Raw genomic sequence first — 5,280 nt, forward strand, 5'->3', positions numbered from 1 at the left:
CCCCATTTGCGTGGCAAGAGACTGGCAGACCCATACTTTGTGGCGGTGTGCCCTGCGTGCCCCGAAGGTCTCCCGCATCTCCTCCACGCTAGTGGCAATTTACATTTAAATGTTTTTGTTCTTTTTGTTGTCGTTTTCGGTGCAATTTTATGGGCCAAACCCGACCCAAGAAATGCATTTTTGTTGGTCTCATTTCACCCCCCCGTGCCCCCCGCTCCCCCCTATTTGGGGCGCAAAGGTCGTGGGTTCAATACCGACCCTGACGCCTGCTGCTGCTGTATATTTGGAGTTTGCGTCCCTCTCACCATCATCACGGCGGCTAGGAGATGTTAACTACCTCGCCTGGTATGCAGGAGGTCGTGGGTTCATTACCGACCCTGACGCCTGCTGCTGCTGTATATTTGGAGTTTGCATCTCTCTCTCTCACTCTGATCATCATCATCGTCATCACGGTGGCTAGGAGATGTTAACTACCTCGCCTGGTGTACAGGAGGTCGTGGGTTCAATACCGACCCTGACGCCTGCTGCTGTATATTTGGAGTTTGCATCTCTCTCTCTCTTTCACTCTGATCATCATCGTCATCACGGTAGCTAGGAGATGTTAACTACCTCGCCTGGTATGCAGGAGGTCGTGGGTTCAATACCGACCCTGACGCCTGCTGTTGCTGTATATTTGGAGTTTGCGTCTCTCTCCGTGGCCGCGTGGATTTTTCTCCGGGTCCTGCGGGGTTTTACCCTCCACATTAAGAATCAACATCACGCTGTTAAAGTACTTGCCTGCTTTAGATTTAAACCTTATAAGTAAGCCACTTTGTTGAGATAAAATTTGGGATAGCCAGGTCGCTTCTGAAAAAAAAGAGTTACTGTATATAGCTCAGTGGGCCTTAGGGGCCGTCCATAAATGACGTCACGCGATTTTTGACGATTTTGACCCCCCCCCGTCACACGGCGTCACAAAAAGTCAGACCCCCCTCAAATTTGACGTGAAAAAACTCTGCCCCCCCCCCCCCCACAAAACCATATTTCCATTTTTTTAAATCGCTTTAAACTATTATCATTGTAGTGCGTATTTAATATGGCGCTGCACTCTGATGTTGTAGGAGTGTTTTTATAACAATTAGTGTTGTTATAACAATTCTATATTTAATTAAAGTTGTGCATTTTGATATGACGTCACATTTCTCAACCCCCCCTCCCCTCCCCCTCGTCACACATCGTCACAAATGTCTGACCCCCCCCCCCTCTCACCCCTAGGTGCGTGACGTCATTTATGGACGGCCCCTTACCAGGTAGTATCCGGTGGCCTATTGCGAACGGCCACGCGTTTCAACTCTTCTCGAGCCCGTTGTGGTTCGATATCAGGACAGGGCACCCGCCTGGTCGAGGGAGTGCGTCTCGCAGTTTGCAGTTCGCGTGGTGGTCAAGGAGCTATTGACGCCACGAGAGAGACAGAGTTGCGACTTGCCTTCCGCTGTTCGTGAGCAACAAACGGAGCTTTGGGTTGATGGTGAATATTAAAAAAAAAATTAACCGCCGGGCAATTCGCGGGCAGCGGCTCATCGCATTCGCCAGCGTTCACAGAGCAATGTGTATAGATATATTTATAATAACAACAACAACACCAACAACTGTGTGATGAGTGGTTGGAAACGTAAGTCTTCAACGCTTAATTGGCAGTTCATAAATCGTGAACACTGACAGAGGCGGAATTAGTCACGGGGGTATTTGTTGGGCAGGCGAGCGGCATCCGGAGGTGATAACCTGCTAAGTGCTGTCACGGGCGCACATCTTAAGAAGTGAGAATTGGATTTTTTCCGAAACACACACACACAAAATCTATTAAGTGTCGTTTCGCCTTCACAGACTATCAGCACTTGCCAATACGTAGCGGGGGATAGGAGAGGGGCGGGAGTAGGAGGGCGAGTTGGAGGGGAGGGATTGGAGGGTCGGATAGGAGGGGGGAGGAGGGGGGATAGAAGGGGGGTAATAGGGGGGGGGGGTAGGAGGGGGGATTGGAGGAGGGGTAGAAGGGGAGATATTGGGGGGGGGGGGGTAGGAGGGGTGGATCGGAGGGGGGGAATCGGTGGGGGGGATAGGTGGAGCGGATAGGAGGGGGGTAGGAGGCGGGGTAGGAGGGGAGGATAGGAGGTGGGGGTATAGAAGGGGGAATAAGAAAGGGGGGGGGGGTAGGAGTGAGGGGATAGGAGGGGGGAAGGATAAGAGGGAGGGGTGCAAACTCTGATCACGGCTCCAGTCTTCCTTGACTACAGACAGAGGAAAATACAAAAAATACATTCCAGAAAATATGAATTAACAGCGTCTCTTGGTGCGTGTATAACATCTGCAGCAGCAGCACCAACAGTGAAGGAAAAACTTTAAACCGAAAATAATGTTAAGTGTGTTAATTGTCTTAACTGAGTTATAGCGCGTGAGGATGTGTGTTTTATTATTACACTCGGTCTATGAGGTAGAGGCGCAGCCCTGCAATTTCTTGCTCAAGCAAACTGCTGCCGGCAAGTGGAGCCCTGAACCAGAAAGGGTTTTATTGTTGTTGTCAAGCTCTCACTCTTCTACGCTGACCAAGACACCCCAGGCCAGTTCTTGATGGTGAAACCCAATTATATATGTCGCTGGGTGGAGAGAGTCGGCCCCGTTGTTTCAAAACTGCCGCTCTGGGAAAACGAACCCGGTGACCCGCTGGATTGCAAGTCACGTGTGCTGAGCCAAGACGTCACGAAGGCTAAACGTGACTATTTATTTAGAATTTTAGCAGATAAGGCCCACTGAGCTATGTAGCTTTTTTTCTTTGCTTTTCAGAAGCGACCTGACCACAACTGAAAGCTCGAAGTCACGTGCAAATGTACGTCAGCCGAAGACTCGAAACGCGTGGTGATGTTGATTCTAAACGCGTAGGGAAAACCCCGCAGGACCCGGAGAAAAATCCACGCGACCACGGGGAGGGAGGGAGAGAGAGAGAGGCACGCAAACACCGAATATACAGCAGGCGTCAAAGTCGGGATCGAACCCACAACCTCCTGTATACCAGGCGAGGTAGTCAACAATCTGGCCACCGCGGCGCCCCTGCACATCGCAACTGGTATCGGCCGTGAACGGGAATTGAACTCGGATGGACGGGTTTGTAGTGCAGCGCACTAACCGCTATGCTACCGCTCCCCACACACACAACAACAACAACAACGCTCCGCCCATTGTTGTCAGCGTCGCTCTTCTGCCCTCCGTTGTTGCTCGAGGGCGACTGGCTCCAACTGCCCAGCAGCGTCCTTCACACACGTACACACACGCACACACACGCACACACACACCAACAACAACCGCCATTCGCCACTAAGTGGTTTGTGCCAGGCTATGTGCACGTTCTGGCCACGTGAAGTGTCGAATGCCCGCTGGCAGGAGGTCACAGGGCAGACCCAGGTGCCACGGGTCGATTGAGTGAGATGAGTGGCCGATGCACCACCTGTGCCCCCTACTGTGTCAATTTGCTGCGTTTTTATGTGCCCGGCGCTCCGCTCGTTGTTGTGAGCGTCGCTCATCTGACCCCTGTTCTTGTTGGATGGCGACTGCCTCCAACTGCCCAGTAGCGTCCTTCACGAGCCTCCTCCACAGAGGCCGATCTTGACACCGCTGGTACCAGTCATCAGCAAGTCCATTCAGCTCCACATCCTATTGTACCACGCCACTCCATCTCCTCTCTAACCCGTGCCGCGCCAGTTTAGCCCCCTCTGTCTGGACGAACAAAAGCTTTTAGGCATGTGGTGGCTGGGCATCTGGGTTACATGACCCAGCCAACGCAGCCTTGCCTGCTGGAGGAGCTCACCGATGGGACTTTGTCCAGATATTTCAAGCATTTGTGAGCTCCTCACACAATCCAGCTTGGTTAAACCCAGGATGGATCATAGGCAGGCCAGCCTAAATATTTCTAGCCGGCGAAGATGTTCCATTAGGGGGGTCCACGTTTCACAAGCATATGGAACGGAGGGAATAATTGTGGCCGAGAACACACAGCGTTATGCAACCGATCAAAAGTTAATGCTGCACAACTGATTCGGAGTGAGACCTCTGCTGTCAAACCGGAGCTGGTCATGAGCACACTGTCCAGGTATGGGAAACTCTCCACTCTCTCCACAACTGCCCCATCACCAATTGGGAATTGATGGTGGTGGAGTGTCTGATGGTTCAAAATACCCAGGCAGGTGCTTAGTTTTGGTGGGGTTGATGGTAAGGCCCCACCTCTTAGTGGCACGCTCCAAGTTCAGCACAGTGCCTCTAACTCCTCCTCTGAATCTGCAGAAATTACCAAATCATCGGCATAGGTAACATGGTTGACCAATAGGGAGCCATTCCTTGACCGCACCCCGGCATCGATCAGCCTCCCATTGTATCAGTACTGGATGGAAATTCCTCCGGTACAGCCATCGAAGGCTTCACGAACTACGTGGTCAAAATAGATGTTAAATAATGTGGGAGCCAGAGGACATCCCTGTCGCACCCCAAGGTGAACAGGGAATGGCTCTGACTCCCTGACACGTAGTTTTATCCGGGCCCGCTCACCATCATGAAGGTCTTTAATGATTGTGAGCAGAGAGTCAGGGACTCCGAAAGCACGAAGAACAACCCAGAGCCCAGGCCTACTGATGGTATCATAGGACTTGACCAGGTCAATAAAGCAGAGATGCAGGTCTTGTTGGAATTCCCTACACCTCTGCTGGAGCAGACGGACAGAAAACATGGCATCTGTGCAGGATCGCCCTTTCCTGGAACCACATTGGGCTCCGCAAGCCTCTCCTTAGCGTGCCTGGCAAGGCGATGTTGCACAATCCTTGCCAGGACCTTTCCGGGCACACTGCGGAGTGAGATGCCACTGTAGTTGTAAAGAGGCGGACCACCAGGGCATCCTTCCAATCCTGCGGAGCCCGTCCAGTGGTCCAGATTGTTATTATGATGTCATGTAGAGCAGTCTGTGCACAAACGCCACTCTCCCTCAGCATTTCGCTTGGGAGATCATCTCTGACCGGTGCCTTTCCTGGTCTCAGGTTCTGGATTCCCGTCAGTACTTCCACAACAGATGGCACCTCAGCCGGCCACTCGCAGCGGGTGATTTCTTCTTCCAATATTTGTGGCACCGCAGACTCAGCAGGGCCATCGAAGTTGGCCCTCTCCCCCCCATGGCACTGCCCACCAAAGCGTTGCCGTCCGGCATCAACGAGGAGGTAGGGGTGGTTTTTGCCGGCAAATACGCTTTCACACGCAACATCCGCACAC

The sequence above is a fragment of the Petromyzon marinus genome, chromosome 63, assembly GCF_048934315.1.
Source record: "Petromyzon marinus isolate PM22_M1 ecotype Great Lakes invasive population chromosome 63, UKy_Petmar_22M1.pri1.0, whole genome shotgun sequence".
NCBI classification, from domain to species: domain Eukaryota; kingdom Metazoa; phylum Chordata; class Hyperoartia; order Petromyzontiformes; family Petromyzontidae; genus Petromyzon; species Petromyzon marinus.